This window comes from Mauremys reevesii, linkage group 6 (genome assembly GCF_016161935.1).
Source record: "Mauremys reevesii isolate NIE-2019 linkage group 6, ASM1616193v1, whole genome shotgun sequence".
Classification (NCBI taxonomy): Eukaryota; Metazoa; Chordata; order Testudines; family Geoemydidae; genus Mauremys; species Mauremys reevesii.
This window is the reverse complement of record NC_052628.1, coordinates 27,952,188-27,970,839: the sequence shown is the minus strand read 5'-3', so window position 1 is coordinate 27,970,839 and position 18,652 is coordinate 27,952,188. Positions and strand designations below refer to the sequence as shown.

At 43.5% G+C, this 18,652-nt stretch overlaps 1 long non-coding RNA gene across 1 annotated transcript in view; it reads right to left on the bottom strand.

Annotated features, from left to right (window-relative positions):
- Window positions 1-1,213: 1,213 nt before the first annotated feature.
- Window positions 1,214-18,652, bottom strand: part of LOC120407426 — a 32,272-nt gene continuing 14,833 nt past the window's right edge. Inside the window, exons 4-5 of the long non-coding RNA XR_005599953.1 lie at window positions 1,579-1,640; window positions 1,214-1,294 (exon numbers count right to left, since the gene is read on the bottom strand). This is a non-coding gene — a long non-coding RNA (uncharacterized LOC120407426). The remainder of the gene's footprint in view (window positions 1,295-1,578; window positions 1,641-18,652) is intronic.

The window sequence follows — 18,652 nt, the reverse complement described above, 5'->3', positions numbered from 1 at the left end:
GTTCTTGCTGAATTGCTGCAGGATTGCTGCAGCACACTAAACAACAGGAAATAATGTAAATAAAACAATCATTTGCATAAGTAAGGAAATTCTGTCATACAGTAGAATTCTTAAGGACTTGCATTATGTTTTCCTTCTTTTTTCCCCTCTTACAAAAAAAAAGTTTCATCAAAGGAGAGGTGTGGTCACAGCATAGTTGCTGGAGTAATGATAGCATGGGATAAATGGGAGCTGATTACATGATCTTGCGGAAGTCACTTTAACCTTTCTGCCTCACTTTCCCCATCTGCAAAATGGAGATACTCATTTTACATGGTGGTGTAAAGACTGATTAAATCTATTCTTGTAAATTCCTACTTAAAGAACATTATCATCACTACTTCAAGCAGAAAAGTTATTTATTATGTGTATCACTGCAATGAGGCCCCATTTGGGGACTGGGTTCCTATTATTGTGCTAGGCCCTACAAACACAAAGGCAATCCCTGTACCAAAGAGTTTGCAATCCCTCATTTAATTCTAGTGAACACTAAGTAGCTGCCTTAATGTTAGGGTGAACAAGCCTACAGAAGTTCTGGTATTCACCGCAAGTTGCAATGAACCCAAACTAGATCCCGAATTCTCTCATGTGCTCTAGGCACCGAGTCCTGGAATGCAGGGTGCCTCTGGGCTGGTAACTTGATCCAATGACACATACACCGCAACACAACATCATGATGCTCTGACTGCAATGTAAATTTTATCATGTCGTGTCAGAATATTAAGGCATTATTGGGCTTCAAGCCTGAGCTCACAGAAATGTGCATTCACTTTGGCAGGTCAGAACACAACCAGCTTCCCCTGGCTCCACTTAATATGATGTATTTTATTAAACAGTTTCATGGAACCAAACAAGCCTAATGCTACCCTCTGACACATGACCAATTCTCACTGAGGTCAATGGAAACTGGGTGCAAATCTGAGTGCAGAATTGGTCCCACAGAGGCAACTTTTCAGGAATCAGTCATAGAATTGTAGAACTTACTCCTGCACTGGGCAGCAAGGGGATGGTGGAAGGGATATAGCCTTCTATAAATTAATTGGCAATAATTCCATAACTCTGTTCTCATTTTTTAACTTATTTTCCAAATCATACATTTTTATTACAAATAAAAAGATGCATTTATAAGATTTTCACCAAGGTTTCGTTAGATGTCACAAATGAAAAATACAACACCTGTTCTAACTAGCTCTCTCTCTCCTCAGTGTTGTAGGATAAATACAGTAACGGTAATTGTCAACATGACCCTTTCTTTCTGCAAACAAACAATATCACTTTAATAGTTTCAAAAGTCACAACAAGTGCCAGATGGTGCACATCATTATACTATGAAGATGACTCAAGTAATCTCTGTGACTAATGCACAGAACATGAAAAATGTTCCTAAACAACCTCACCGTTGGAACAAAGGCTTAAGTCACCTCTCCCTCCACAAATAAATAAATACCATGGTCCCAGGTGCAGTGGAGACTCCTCCACTCCCCCTTAGTACTAATTAATCTCCAGGAAGTGAGCTTCTCCTAGATCATTAATACTTACCTTTGCCTTGAGTCTCCATTGTATGCATGAGCTAACTCATTACATTTTTTAAATGCTGCCCACTGCAGAAGAGAAGAAAACCAAAGTTATTTCTGAGATAACTTATACAGGAGATAAAGCTAACGCTATTTCTTGGATGATTTTGCTTTAAAAAAAAAGTTGATTGCAGTCTCCATTCACTTGCTGCACTAGATTAATTTCAGAGCATGATGTCTGGTGGTGTTCAAAATACCAGATTGCTGCTGTCTTTTATTTGGAACATGCTCTGCTTTAGAGAGGTATGTTATAGCAAAATACTTATTTCAGAAGGGTCAGATTGCATGCACAGGAAGAGAACACAATAGTTAAAATCCAGTACTGTGGTGAACAAGCACAACAAAGCCATTTGCTTTGCTGTGGAAGCTGTTACTGTTTATTCCAGAGCTTAATTTTGATCCCATGTCTCCATAAACTCATTCCAAACCAACTGTACTTGTTGGCCTGTCATAAACACTTATTTGGCCACTTCATAAAAGTCACTCAGCTGCAGCCATCATAGACATCATTCTTCAGTCTACATGATTATTATGTGTTTAAGAAATGTCCAAAGGCTTCAGCTAGGAGCATTGTGCTAGGCACTGTACAGACATATAGTGAGATCCTATAGTCCCTGGCCTGAAGATCTTATAACCTTAATAGACAAGTTAGACAAAAAGTTGAAGTGGAAGCACAGGACTAGAACCTCATTCTGCAGGCTGTTAGGCCAGTTGACCTCTCTGCCTCTTGTCCAGAACTCTACCTGGTAATCCTCATCTGTCTGACCCCCACTCTATATAGCCACTAATGCTATGCTAGTAGTTTCAATTCTTCATTAAAATATGCAGTAGAACAAGGGTTCTCAAAAATGTGCGTAGTGTGAACCACACTCAAAGAGATTCCCATGGACCTCCTTCCCATTTGAAAAAAGAACAGAAGTACTTGTGGCACCTTAGAGACTAACCAATTTATTTGAACATAAACTTTCGTGGGCTATAGCCCACTTCATCAGATGCATGTAGTGGAAAATACAGTAGGAAGATATATACTTATCTATCTGTCTAAATCCTTAACAATGTAACTATATACAATGCTAACAAAACCTACAATACTAACAGAATTCAAAAAAGTCTGGACAGAGGTCCAGAGAGGTTCCTAATGTATGCCTGAAAGCAGTTGGAAGGAACTGAGACAGCTGGAGCACTCTGCCCCCTTCTATGGCCTAACCCTTACAACACAAGCAGTGAAGGGAGAGGCAGGGCACTGCTAACTTCACCATCAAAGCTCTACCTATCAGCACATCCCATAAATGAGAATATGCAGAAGCGACACAAAGGAGAAACTCTTAAAAAACAAAACACATACCTTTTTTTACCTGCCCATTGCTGCTTTATAAAAAGATAAATCCAAACAGATTTATTGAGAAATAACAAGCCAATTGAATATTATAAGACTATGAAGGGTGCATTATAATAATAGACTTCCTGGAAATAATTATTGGCCTAATTATCTTGCATATAAGACACTAGTCATGTACGCAGTTAGCAAGGCGGAAAGCATGCCTCTTCTCTCATTTCCTTTACTTTTCAATATGGTTATACACATTTTAAAAATACTTAGATTAGCATATTATGTCTTGAAAGACAAATATAAAACCCGCTCTATTTATTAAAACTTATTATATCACACAGTAATGAAAGCATAATTTATTCCTTAGCCAGCTGCTTGGCTATAGTCACTTCATTACCATTACCATTTTTGAAACATTGGATTTAGATTTTTGTTCAATCAGCCAAACATGAATGAGCAGGTTCATTTGTACAACATAATTCTGAATTTATTTTACTCAGCTAGTAAGTCTACAAAGCAAAATTTTTGGACATTTTTTCAGTATCTTGTTTTAAATGACTGGCTCATTTTTCATAGGCTTTTCTACTGGGTAACCTTGATTCTTGTAAGATTCTCATAGTAACAATGAATTTATTGTAACATGTATGAGCAATGAGGATTACACCGATGTCAGGCATTCACTAACCAAAAAATGTAGAATTGTTTACTGTGTCAGGGCATTTTTTAGTGGAAACCATTCATCATCGCTGTAATCTCTATGTACCCAGAGATGAGTGGTGTAGCAACCTGCATGGAACTTCAAGAGAGGAGTACAGGTTGAAGGAGAGAAGAGTTTTGAGGGAGGACCACTGTCAGATTTGATTCCAGTACACACAAGAATATCCTCAATGTGTGAGAGGAGGAAGAACAGTCCCTGGGCCCTATCCAGCATTCTAACAGAATATAAGGACATATTTCTAGGAGATGGACCTCTACACAGCAAGCTGAAGTTAGAAATAGCAGGGCTTTGGAGCGGAGCCCAGAGCTGGAGCATGGAGCAACTCCAGAGCAGTGGAGCTGCAGGTTTTTGCCTGGAGCTGGAGCACAGCTCCAAAGCCCTGAAAAATAGACTACCATTAGCCCCTGAAGAAGGAACTGGCTTCATTATACCCACTGAAACTGGCACAGAGTGGATCAGTAGCCTAGTAGTGGTGAGAAGGACTTCTAGTAAACTGAGGATCAGCACTGATCAAAAACCATTTAACAGAGTGTAGCCCATGATTTTAGTTTAGTATTCATTTATCGTGTGATGTTATGATTAAGTAACATGTCATGTTAAATATAATCATTGTATGTTAAATAGAGTTAAGTTGTGGGGTTATAGAAGTATAAAAGTGATCAGCATTTAGAAGGAATAATTATGCATTAGATATCTAAGTAAGGATGGCTGAGGCCTGTAAAATTTTAGCTTAACAATTTTAGGCCTTGGAGATAAGAAATGTTGATATAAGTAAGTAACTAAAGAATAACCCGATGCCATAAGATTATGGGAAAAGAGGTACCAAGGGGTAATATTGTGAAAAATTAGCCAGAAGATTAATTTAAAATCAGAAAAAATGTTTTAGAGGCACATTTATCTCTAACGTGTCTTAATCACATGATACAGACTGCATCAATGCAAATGAGAATAACAGGAACTATACACAATCTATAGGAATTGAGGTACTTCAAATTTCTAGGGAACATCAGACCAATAAAGAAAAAAGAGGGTTGACACTTCCATGTTCATGTGCAGAATGTAAGTGAAGAATCACATTATAAAAGAGAGTGCCCAGGTTGAGAAAATTGAGCTTCCTATGGGAAAACTCCAAGAGAAACCATCCCTCTACTGATGATCAATCCGTGAGAGACCCCATCAGGCCCTAATACTATCTAGGAGGATGTGAGTATGTCTGTAGTTATAACTGATGCATGAATATATCTAGGAGTGGTATATGCTGTGACATTCATAACTTTGTTGGGAACTTTAATAAAATTGATAAAAGATAGTGGACCTTGTTCTTGTGATTGTATGTGTTACTTGCCTATGGTTTCATGTGTTCCTATGAGCTCTAAATCTAAAACAAGCAGAGGTAACTCTGTTGAACTTGAGACTGTAGCCACCAGCGTTGAACCCACGGATGTCATAATACATCACTAAATTTACTTTAAATAAAAATAAAAGGCTACAAGAGCATTGAAAAAAAGTCACTACTCATTACCAACAATTGAGGACACACTACCCAATTTATATAGGGCAAAAGAAGTCACTGTTTGTGATGTCAAAAATGTGTTCTGGCATATTGAGCTAGATGAGCCAACCAACCACCTGGCAATGTTTGCCATATCGTTTGGCAGACACCACTGGGCACAAATGTCTATGGGCATCAGCCATCCCTATAGGTGTTCTAATGTAAACTGAACCAGGCATTAGAGGGACTCCCGGGCACTCAGACTGTAGCCGATAACATTCTTATTGCAGAAGATGTTAAAGAAGAAGCAATCCAGAACCATGATACCAAGCTGCAACAACTCCTAAACAGGTGGTCGGAATGAACATTAGGCTGAACACAGACAAGCTGAAGGAGAACTGAGGTCCCATCCTCAGACATCTGAGACTTCTGAGGGACTTTGGCCAGACCCTGAGAAACTAAGATCCATTAAGGAAAAGCACAGACTAAAGGAGGTGAAGGGAGTCCAGTGATTTATATATTCTGTGCACCCCTATCAGATGGCTGTGAACCCCCAAGGCAGTTAACACAAAATGATGCAGTGTGGGAATAGTCAGAGACCCGGGAACAGGAATTTGAAAGAGTAAAGAGAATCAAAAGCAAGACACCGGTCCTAGAGTACTACAACCCAGCAGAGCAGCTAGAGCTACAGTATGATGCCCTGGAAAGAGGCCCAGGGGCAGCACGGATGCAAAGACAGCAGCCCACAGCATTTGCTAGTAGAGTCTTGAGAGACGCAGAAAGGGGAATGTGATTGCATCAGCTCACCTTTGGGCACAAGCTGATGTGCAGTCTGAGCACCAGCCATTAGAAAGGCTGGTGAAAAAACCACTGCTGAGGGCACACAAGTGAGTATAACTCATGTCATGGAGACTTCAGCACTTGATGTGAGGACAAGGTACTGTCCAGGAAAGTCACCACTGGTGGTAGATATAGTGAGCAGGGCACAGAGCCATCTGTGTTGTACTCTGGGCGGTAAGAGGCTATCAATGTACTACAATACTTTGGTTCCAGGCAATCCAACACAGCAGTGGAGAGGCAGTAATATGAATCATACTCCACAGTTGGCCAGATTGCAAGGCACAAGTGCCACAGGAGGTTACCCCCTACCACCAGGTGAGGGGGAGGTGTGTGCGCAAGACAGGATTTTGTTTAAAGGAGACTGAGCAGTTATCCCGGCAGATTTAAGAGCTGATATGATGAGACAGATACGTGTTTCACACGTGAGCATAGAGACAAACTAGGCAGTGTGTTTACTGGTGAGGCATGAATGTCCAGTTGAGAAAGGAACAGTGCAAGGTGTGCAAAGAGTATAGTGAGAAACAACAGGAGATTTTATCACAAAAATAAAAACAGACTCTGGGAAAAGACTAGAACAGTCATGTTTAGTTTCCATGACAGGAACCATGTGGTCACAGTAGTTCACCTCCCAGAAACTGGAGTAGTAGACTATCTAGAGAACACTTAGGCAAAAAATTGTGATCGGGAAACTGACGGTACATTTTGCAAGGTATGTCTCACCAGACATTATGCTGAGACAATGGGCCACAGTACACTGCAGCAGAATTCAAACTATTCAGCATCTAAAAGGAATTTGAGTACACTATGTCTTCCCCTGAGTACCCACAAAGCATCAGGAAGGCAAATTTGTCAGTAAAGACACTCAAGAAAGTGATGGCAAAGGTAATAGACAGTAGCCCAGCACAGGGACTGATGGGCCAGAGAATCAAAACTCTGCTTCCCATGAGTGGTAGTGTGTGGCAACCCAGCAGAGGAATGATGGACAGGACACAGAAGCAGTTAAGAGATCTCCAAGCCAGGCAGGCAGCCTGCTACAACAAATGAACCAAGGACCTGAGGCCACTACACACATGGGAGCTGGTCTGGATCCAGCCATCAAATAGCCACAGAAATCAGTGGCAAAAGGCAACAGTTCGAGGTGCAATGAGAAACAGGTCATATGAGGTAGCTACAGGACAATGATGGAGATGAAACCAAAGTCAACTGTGGAATAGCGACAAACAGCCGGCAAAATGCACAGACAACCTTAATTCCGCCATTTCCTAATTTCAGTGTGCTTGATTTACAACCTTCATAATGTTCTTTTAATATAGTTTTGTGTGTGTGATTGTTGTAGTGCACACGATGTGCTAGGCACTGTTCAAACACAGATGAAGCCCTGGAGAGCATGTGCGCTTGAAGATGACTGCCTGACTTCTTCCATACTGCAAGCTCACTGAATAGTCATCCTATCTTAAATGTACACTATCTTCATGCCCACTTTATAATAGCAATAACTTCCATCCACTAGAGTTTCCACAGAAGAGAACCGTTTTTGGTTTGACTCAGGCTGCAACAAGTTGGTCAAATCACAAAAGTCTTATTTGCCAAGTATTGGGACAGTCCTGCATTCTACCTTCATGCCCAGACTCCTCCACTTGTCCCGGGCAGCTGGGACTGAAAACAGAGTCATGTAGTACTATCATTGCCACTGGTTTCTTGAGACTATTTGAGCTGCTACTGTGTATGACAGAACCTTCAGTTCCTGAAAGAGCAGGACAGGGTCCCCAAAAAGGCCATGGTGGTGCATTATACTGATATGGCTGGTTTAGTTAGGGTTGACCAGTCCATTGCCATCCTTGTGGTGGCTCTATAAGGGCTACAAAGAAGCAATGTCTGGCATGCATTTCAGGGTCTCCTGATTTTAGCAGAGAAGGCTCCCTGCTGGACGTGGTTGAAAAAGTGTGCCCTGGTGACAGTGATAACTAGTAGACATCATCAAGAGGTATGCCAGTCTGTGAGGAGATCTTGGTGCCCGGATGGTATGTGCCAGTGCTGAGTGTGAAGGACTCTGTAATGAGGACATTGCTATGGGCAATATAGTCTTCTCCAGTGAGGAATCAGCTGGCTCTGTTAATGATTCCATAGATGGTACTGATGTCAATACCTGCTCTGATGCAGACGCTGTCACTTCCATTGAAGCCAGCATCAATGGCGATGCCAGGCCATGCTTCTTTAGCACTTTGCTGGGAGTTGTGCCAGTGCTGGGTTGGGTGTGGTTTTTACCCCCCTGGAGGGATTATGGTTAGACCTCTCCTTGTTAAAGGACACAGATTGGTGTCTGGAACCAGGTCTGTCTTTCTGCCCAGACCTTCCCTGCCTTTGGGAAGCTGCGGTACCAGCTCTTGGTGCTGAATCTCTACTTGACACCAATCTTGTCAGCATTGATCCTAGGGATTGAATGCCAGCTGGTAGGGACGCAGGCAGAAGAGGACTTTAGCAGGTTAGGTATGTTTCAGAGGCCAGTCCTCTCTTTTCAGGGTTCCAGGTTACCCACGTGGTCTGCTTGAGGAGGTGAAGCTTGAGACAAGAGTCTCTACTTCTATGTCCTTGTATGGAAAGACTGGTATATGGTATACTGACCCAGGATGTGACTTTCACTGAGGCAGAATAAACAACAGGTCTGGACACTGGTGAGAGGGATTAAACTCTATCACAAGACCGGCATAGGTTAAAGGCTAAATGCTTTGAGTCAAAGACATTGGAATGGGGAGAAGACGACAGGGGGCCATGGCCCTCCCACTTTTGAAAGTGGATAGGCCTGGCCCATCCATTTTTTGCCAAGGGCCCAGGCCCAGCCCCTGCCCCTCCTCTTTCCCCTGAGGACCATCCCCCCTTCCCCCCAGCCAGGCTGGAAGCTGGAGCCTGGCCCAGGGAAGAGCAGCCCCGGGAACCTGGGAAGCTGTGGACCCTCCACCTGCCCCGGGTGGGGGCCAATGGACACAGGGACATGGGCGAGGAGGCTGCTCTCACTTCCCCCCCCACACCCCCAGGCAGGTAGAGGATCCACGGCTCCCTGGCCCAGCTCCCAGTTTGGCTTGGGCCTCAGAGGGAAGAGCAGGGACATGGGTGGGGGCAGGGCTCGTGCCCCCCCACACTTTTAGGAAGAATCTGTCTCCCCTGCTTTGAGTCCACCATTTGACACAGGAAGAGGCATCAAGCACCAAAGGGGAAAATGAGAAGTTATATTTTCCTTTGGAAAACATTCAAAATTGAAAATGTTTGTGAGATACCTATTAACAAGGGTAAGGGAAGATAATTTTTGCTCTAACTTGGTACATCAAAAGTAAAGGCTAAGAGGTAGTGGGCATACACCACTAGTTCCAGCTCACTGCAAGGGGTGATAACAAGTGAGGGACAATTTCAGCCACTCTGCCCTTAATGCCCTCAGCTAGGGGACAAAAAGGCATGCAGGGCACAGGGGCAGCCCTAGTGGACACTGATGTTCAAAAAGTTCTGATCTCACATGCATGAGGCACATGGGCACAAAATGCATGAGCCACACTGACACGTACTTGAAGAAAAACCTTTAATTTCTGCTCTAATATTTAAACAGATCTGCACACACTTCTTTTAGTCTATTAAATACCATCTTGCTAAAAGACATACGCAACTCCAATTATTATTCAAAAGCCTTTACCAAAATGTGTCTTGAAATGCACTTAAGGTTATTTTTCTTGATGTTCACAAATGAATCATCATTTAAGATCAGAGAGAGAGGAGGTGTACCAATCAGAAAATGCCAAGTCGTTTGTTTATGCTGAGTAAAAAAACCAAAAACAAAACTACTTAACTTGCTCAAAATATAGGGTGATCTTATGGAGCTCTACAAACCAGAAACATCTGCATAGAGAGACCTCTTTTTCTGAATTTTTAAAGATTTCAAAGCTTAAAACAAATCAAGATACGGCATTATGTAAATATTTTAGCAAAGAGCAAATAAAATGGAAAAAAATCACAACCGTAGGTTGGAATTCATATTGAGAACCTATCTTAAAGTCCCTTTATTGAATATCTGTTTGTTCAGCTACAAAAAAAAAAATCCGATGAGCTCTGATCAATAGTTTACTTGTTTGACATCCCTTTATTACATTTTTTAAAATGACCTACTTGGAACGTGCTCTCATCTTAGAAGTCTTACCTTCTAGTCTCCCAGAATGAGTATACTTTGGCAAACAAAATGAAACCCTCATGTGCCTTTATACCAGAGTCACTATAAAAATTGGTATGTACATGTGCAATCTGCTATCATATGAAATAAATACTGAACGCTGCACATCTTTGAGCATGAAAGGAGAGAGCCAATTTTCTATAAAGTTCTGTAAGGCTGCACGAATAGTCATTCACTAGGTGTGTGGGGGTTGGGTGGGGGGGAGTTTGAGGAGTGGCTCTGTACAGTGGATAACACAAATAAGCACTGTGCTTATCCTAGCTGAGGACAACTGAAAATGTTTGTAGCTCACGACAGCATCTGAAAACACCAAATAGGCCACTGTAATCTAAAAGCTACTGTCTAATTTGCATGGTGAGCCAGGTGAGATTGCCATGATTGAGCTGAATAAAGAGCCTGGGCTCCATCCTGCACGGTGCTGAGCCCTCCAGGCCAATCCAGCAAAAAACGTATGCACCTTCTTCATTTTTAAATACGGGAGTAGTCCCACTGAAATCCAGGTGCTCCTGTGCTTAAAGTTAAGCAAGAGCTTAGTTGATTTGCTTGACTGGAGTAGAGGGCTCAGCACCTTGCAGAACAGCCCCTTTTGAAAGTATGAAGCATATGAAGGAGGAGGAGGAAAGAGAAAAGAGAGCACTTAACCCAATTTTCAAAAAACAGCCTGTGATGAATTGGACCCTCCTTCTGGATGCCACCTGATGTACTGGGGTCTCACTCAGCCCTCCAGCCCTGCCAGCCTGGGTTTCCCTTGCACTGGCTCTAAGGGGTCAGGGGAACCTGAAATTCAGTAGATGGAGCCTTGAAATATTTAATTCCTTTCTATTTCACCCTGGCAACAAAACAAAACAAAAATCTGACAGAAAAAATAAGCCATGAAACTGCAGTTTTAATAGTCTGGGGAAAGAGGACTAAGAAAAACTCCAAAGAGATTTAGAAATGGACAGTGAAGAATTTGTTTCATTTCTTTTAAGCTAGGACAGCTGGTCTCTGAATTTGTCAAAGGCTTTTACAATAGAAAGTAAATGTCTCTCTCTTCGTCATGTCAGTGGGGAGCTCTCATCCATTATGCCTCACCTTATTGCAATACACAAAGTGGTCCAGAGCACTATCCTATACGTGCTTTTTATTTTCAAAAAGCATCAGAAGAAACAAAGAATTGAAGAGAGGAGAGAGAGAGGCAGACTGATTGATCCTTAAGCAGCACTTAAATGTAAATGTTTTCGGTTTCAAAAATAAGTATCTGAGACTGAGAGGTAAGGAGTTTGAAGCCAGATGTAGCATTCTTTCTTGTGAATTTATTTTATATATGATCTGACTGACTAAAAGATTCTTGTGAGCTGAAGCAAAAGTGGAATGGTATTTTGAGGCATTTTCTCCCTGCTTGGAACCCAGACTGATAAAAGAGAAAAACAAGAGACTTTCCACCTTCAAGATGAGAACAAAACTTGGGGAAATTCAAGATTCCAACCAAAGCCATGGGGGGGGGGGGGGGGGAAAGAGAGAGAGAGTCAATAGTTTAAATCTCTCTTGCTTTTTTTGTTTTTAAATCTTCCTTGTGTTGCTTTGGTTGGAATCTTGCGTTATCCAAGATCTGTTCTTATCTTGAAGGTGAAAGTCTCTCTGGTTTCTCTTTTATCCTTCTTGCTGATCCCACGTTGTCCTGCAGTTTCTAGACCACAGCCATGCTCCGGTTACAGAATTTGCTGCCACACCTATTGTTGCCATGAATATGCCCAGGCCAACTTCCATTTAGATCTAATTTACCTATTCAGTGTTCCACTCACAGGTTGCATGTGTTTTGCAATGAGGCTGCTAACACTTTTATAAGCTGCTCAAGATTCAGCTTACTCACTAGCACTTTCCTACCTATAGTAGGATGTCATTAGCTAGAAGCTCCAAGTCTATGTCCTAACCAAGGAAAGACTTCTTTCCCCCCTGCATGTGTACACACACACACACACAAATTTAATCTAGTCCTGTATCCTATCTCCATCAGTGGCCAGCATCAGATGTGGTACCTCAGACAAGTCTCTTCCTGATCTCTGATGGCTGGAGATTGGCGTAAGCCTTAAAGCATGAAGTTTACTATCCGTTCCAATATGTTTGTGTTCAGTTATAACGATTTTAGAACTCCATATCAATTTCCAAACCCTTTAAGCATCTTGTTATGTTCTTGGCCTTAGTGGGTTCCTGTAGCAACGAGTTCCACAGTTTATACATATGGTAACTGTTTTCAATGTCTTTTTTTTTTTAATTAAGCCTAAAGGTAACATTGAAAACTATGCCATATACAGAACAGAAAATTCAACTTATATGGGGCTTTTTGGACTAACTCAGCTCAACAGCAGAGTTTTGCAGTGTCTGTGACATCCCATAATGCTGCATTCTGGGACGTCTGCACTCAATCCAGAAATAGCCAGAGGACTTAGCAGGAACTATGAAGAAATTGTTTACATTCTTTTAGGCTTGTTAATGGGCTGCATAGGCCACCATAGCCCGATTCACAGCTGCATTCATTGACTTCAGTGCATTAATTCTGCTTGAGTGCTTCCAGTTCAGGCTGCTCATACAGAGTGAAACTTTTCACACACCTCTAATAGATTCTCTCTCCATTATGATAGTACTTCCTCTGATCAGAACAATTTAACTTCCCATTTTACAGAATAAAACAGGATTGCAGTGTTTGTTCTGCTAGAAAAAATGGAGAGATGAAAAATACATGTACACATTACAACTTTAGGCAAATGTAAACTGCCTTGCAATTTTGTCATTTCTTTGTTGATAACATAACTGTCTTAGGCTGCCATTTGCAATATCACATTAATTACATATTTCCAGTAACCTGCTGTTAGCTTCATTCTTCCTTGACGACGGGGAAAGACATGCTTGGATGATTTCCTCTGCACTAAAATGTCATGTTATTTCACTGAAAAGTCAGATGAATAGGCTCTGGCAGAGAACTTCAGCAGGGAGCTACTCGATAAATTCTGCTGCAGTTTCCTGGGCTCATTTGTACCCAGTAGAAAATGTTTTCTTTTTCATTGTGTGTGTTTCGACTCAACTCTTATTACTTCACATTCAGCAGCTTCTACAGATTGTGACAAACAAAAATATTCCTTGCTACAAGAGCTCATCTTTAGGCCCGTCTGCCCTGCAGAAAAAAGGGGGTCACAACCACTGGGTTGGTGCCTGTAACAGCTGTAGAATACTTCAGGCCCATTTCTGCTCTCAGTTAAACTAATGTAAATAGAGAATGACCCAAATGAAATGAAACTGAGTTGCAACAGAGCAGAATCAGGCCCTTCTTTACTCTCACATGGCAAGTGCTTTTGGGGAAGCACTTTACTGGAGCAAGCCTTGGCTGTGCCCAGTCTGATTCCTTGTGGAGCCAACATGAACGACAGCCACAGGTAGTTCAACCGCATAGCTGCAGCCAGTCCCACAATGCTTTCCAACCAGCGCTGCACTCTGCCTATTGACAAGTTTCCCTGTAGTTACTAATAGGTGAATATTTTTGCCAGGGACAACGTTCCAAAGAAGCCAGAGGTCTGAGGGGCCACTTAGGGTACACTAGACAGTCCTGTGTACATTCGGGTGGATGTAAGGTTATATCCATTTTCAAAAGGTGAGAGGGAGTAGAGTGGAGGGGCAAAGAAAAACATGGGTGAAGTGGTTTTCACCTACTTAAAATGTAAGGAAATTCTTACACGTTGACAGTAGTTCCAGAACCAGGTAACCATGGTACCAGGTGTATTCAGGTACCGCACATACAGAGGTGGAGACTCCTGCCTGGCTCATGGCTGTGCAGAGAAACTGTCTCTACTCCACAGAGTCAGTGGGAGGCATGCAAGAAGGTCACAGACAGATCAGATCCAAATAGGGTGACCAGAAGTCCTGATTTTATAGGGACAGTCCCAATATTTGGGGCTTTGTCTTATACAGGCACTTATTACCCCTCATCCCCGTCCCGATTCTTCACACTTGCTATCTGGTCACCCTAGATCCAAAGGCCTAAACCAGGGGTGGGCAAACTTTTTGGCCCAAGGGCCACATCGGGGTTGTGCTACTATATGGAGAGCCAGGTAGGGAAGGCTGTGTATCCCCCAACAGCCTGGCCCCCACCCCCTATCTGCCCCTCCCACTTCCTGCCCCCTGACTGTCCCCCTCAGAACCCTCGACTCATCCAACCCCCCCTGCTCTGTGTCCCCTGACTGCCCCATCCCAGGACCCCCGCCCTCTATCCAACCTCCCTGCTCCCTGTCCCCTGACTGCTCCGACCCCTATCCACACCCCTACGCTTTGACAGCACCCTTGGGACTCCCACCCCCTATCCAACCACCCTCTGCTCCTCATCCCCTGACCACCAGCTCCCGGGACCTTCCGCCCCTAACTGCCCCCCGGGATCCCACCCCCTTATCCAGCCCCCCTGCTCCCTGTCCCCTCACTGCACTCCCAACCCCTGTCCACATCTCCACCCCTGACAGGCCCCCCAGGACTCCCACTCCCAACCCTTCCTGTTCCCCATCCCCAGACCGCCCCTCCAGAACCTCTGCCCCATACAAACCCCCCTCCTTCCTGACTGCTCCCCAGGACTCCTGCTCCCTTACCCAGCCCCCACCCCCACCCCCTTACCAGCAGCAGGAGCTTGCAGCTGTGATATCCGGCCAGAGCCAGCTGCGCTACCCACGCTGCCCAGCGGGAGTGGCAGGCCAGAACGCGGCCCGTGCAGCAGCATGGCTGCGGGGGGGGGAGGTTGCAGGCAGCCCAGAGCCCTCTGATTCCCGGCTGCGGCTGGGATTTAAAAGGCTCTGGGCTCCCCGCCGCTGCCAGCAGCCCAGAGCCCTCTGATTCCCGGCCGCGGCTGGGATTTAAAGGGCTCTGGGCTCCCCGCGGTTGCAGGCAGCCCAGAGCCCTCTGATTCCCGGCCGCGGTTGGGATTTAAAGGCCTCTGGGCTCCCTGCGGTTGCAGGCAGCCCAGAGCCCTCTGATTCCCGGCTGCGGCTGGGATTTAAAGGGCTCTGGGCTCCCCGCGGTTGCAGGCAGCCCAGAGCCCTCTGATTCCCGGCCGCGGCTGGGATTTAAAGGCCTCTGGGATCCCCGCGGTTGCAGGCAGCCCAGAGCCCTCTGATTCCCGGCTGCGGCTGGGATTTAAAAGGCTCTGGGCTCCCCGCTGCTGCCGGCAGCCCAGAGCCCTCTGATTCCCGGCTGCGGCTGGGATTTAAAGGGCTCTGGGCTCCCCGCGGTTGCAGGCAGCCCAGAGCCCTCTGATTCCCGGCTGCGGCTGGGATTTAAAAGGCTCTGGGCTCCCCGCCGCTGCCGGCAGCCCAGAGCCCTCTGATTCCCGGCTGCGGCTGGGATTTAAAGGGCTCTGGGCTCCCTGCCGCAGCGGCCAGCCCAGAGCCCTCTGATTCCCGGCCGCGGCTGGGATTTAAAGGTCTCTGGGCTCCCCGCGGTTGCAGGCAGCCCAGAGCCCTCTGATTCCCGGCTGCGGCTGGGATTTAAAAGGCTCTGGGCTCCCCGCCGCAGCGGGCAGCCCAGAGCCCTCTGATTCCCGTCCGCGGCTGGGATTTAAAAGGCTCTGGGCTCCCCGGAGCAGCGGGCAGCCCAGAGCCCTCTGATTCCCAGCCGCGGCTGGAATTTAAAGGGGCGAAACCTAGCTCCAAATATTGGTGGAGCAGAGCCCCTGATTTTGAATATTCCTGGGGCTTTAGCTCCACGAGCCCATATAAGTTGGCGCCCATGCACACACCCTGCCCCACCCTACCCCGCAAAGAACATTTTTGTCACAAAAAGGTTTTTATCTAAAAATCATATATGTGTCAAGAATATTTAGGCAATACATTTGTTCATTATGCAAATTATGTTTTCATTAAGTGGTGCATGTATGTAGGGCTTGGCATATAGTAGCCAACACATGTTGAACTTTGTGAGCCAAATTTTCAAAAGAGAGCATAAGCCGCTAGCATAAATTCAATCCCAGTCACAAACCTCACATTGCATGTCCAAAATGGGTAAGTACAAATCTGCTGTTTGATGGGTGCACACTTTTGAAATAGCTTTCTACAGCGTTTAGTATTGGAATCCTAAACACATGTGCATTCCCACAACTGTAACCAAGGAGTATGTGGATTGGTGGCGGAAGTGTCTATTTTATCTTGCAAAGCCTCTACTTCTATTCAAATTTCAAAACAAACTCTCCCCTAACAAAGCAACTATAAATAAACTCTTCCCACTTTTCTAAAGCCAATATTTACAATTTTTAAAAAGTCTAATCCAAAAGGAAAGAACAATTCACATATATGGTTGTGCTAGATCAGAAGCCTTACAGCATGAAAACCAGCTATTCAATGAGAAATACATTCTTTATAGTAGAAGATAGCAACAAAACTCCCACCTTGTTAGGGACGGTCTAGATAATACTTAGTCTTGCCATGAGTGCAGGGGACTGGACTAGATGGCCTCTCAAGGTCCCTTCCAGTCTTACGATTCTATGATTCTATTCAAACTCTGATTCAGGAATTCACAAAGGATAAATGGATTAGAATGTAACTATTTCTATGTATGTGATGGAGGAGGTCAAACCAACAAACAAAGTGTGATATTTGGGCTATCATTCCAGTTGTTGCATGCTATCATAGACAATGACGGAAATTATACTTATTTTGAGAACTTTTGGAGCTCTCTAAATATGATCATTTCAGATTTAAAAAGCCTTCAGATGTGCTTATTGACTGTGAGCAATTAAACATAGGCCCTATTGCCCAAAAGCCTCAATTTTGTTTGCAGTTATAATTATGAATATTAGAGTCAGAAAAGATTGTTTTAAAAATGATTTTATCTTGGACTTTCTTCACAACTTCCACTCTGATACTGTTTATTATATAACTGTACCCTCATCTTTTATATTTACCTCTGTTGAGTCCACTGCATTTTTTAGTTAATGCTTTTACCTTCTGTCCGTTATTTCAAAACACCACCTATTTACTTCATTAATTTCAGCTAATGGATCACTTTTTACTTGGATGCCTCACTACCAGGTTCATTTTGTATAGCTTTTATTTATTTACTTAGAAGCATCAGTATATTGAAAGGAAATAGGAGACAGAGGAAATAAAGCAAATTAATTATTTCTCCTGCAAGCTGCATATGTTGAATTGTACTTTTGGAGATGCGGTATTATGTGTGTGCGTGGGCACACACTCACACTGGCACACTCGTACCCATATTTAAAGAACTGAGTTTAATTTCCTCTAAATCCAGTTTTGAGAACCCTTCACTTTTAAAAGGTTCCTCCAGATCATAGGAGAGGCACATTGGCAGGCTCGCGTGCGGAAGCTTCTCTGGATGCTGCCTGTTTGCTGGCAATTTATGGGGAGAAATGAAGGAATTCAGTTCCCAGTGCTGCCAATCTGGCCCTTTGAAAATTAAAAAAACAAAAGAAAAACACTAAACACACAACAACATACACAAAACAAAGCCCTAAATGTAGCTGTCCATAGCAGGTACTGCAGGCTCTGAAGACATTGATTACACTGGATCAATTTGACATTGTGCTATTGAAATTGAGCTGATACAATTTATTCCTAATATTTTTTTCAGTAGCTAGTTATTTAAAAAGCCTTGGGGGAAGCTATTGCCCATCTGGGTGAAGGTGCCCATAGTGTGCATGATGCAGCTAACCTGTATAAAATTTATAAACATATTAGCTAGCACTGCACTATAACTGAAATTAGAAAGTGTAGGGCTCAGAATGCTTTTGTTTCAACATAGTACCGGAGTACAGAGGAAAAAAAATAAAAAGCCGGAGGTGGATTAACAATAGATTTTTGGATCTAGGCCTAGTGGTTTTTTATTATAAAGACAATGGGGACCATTGTGGTCATCTAATCTGTCCTTCTGTATAACACAGGGCATAGAACTTCCCCGAATTAATTTCTGTCTGAACAGGAGGGAGAGGGAATCAGAATGTAAAACAAGGACCTGTCTGTCCAGAAGGGAATAGAATGGACTTCTTGGATCCTCAGTTGGTGTAAATTTGCATAGATCCATCAATATCAATAAAACTTTCTTGATTTACAGAAACTGAGGATCTGGCTCATTGGGTCTCTCTGGGCTGGGATTCTGGAAGGAAGAGTCTGTCCATGGTGGTCTTATTAGTTGATCCCTGTTAAAAGGGATAAGACTTTTCAAAAATAGTAGGTTTAATTAGATAAAGTCATAGTTTCTTAGCAATGCCAGTCTAGATACACGTGAGGCAGCCCATCAGTTATGGCTTAAATGCCCTATTATCTTTGCAAACAGCCTATATGGGGAATTAAAACAAAAAAATCTTCCTAGCTTCCCTGAAAAAATGGCTTGGTAATTGTATTAATGGAAATTGCTATGCATGATAGCAATAATAAGAGGAACAACATTATGGAGATGGCAGGTATAAATCTATCCACAAGGC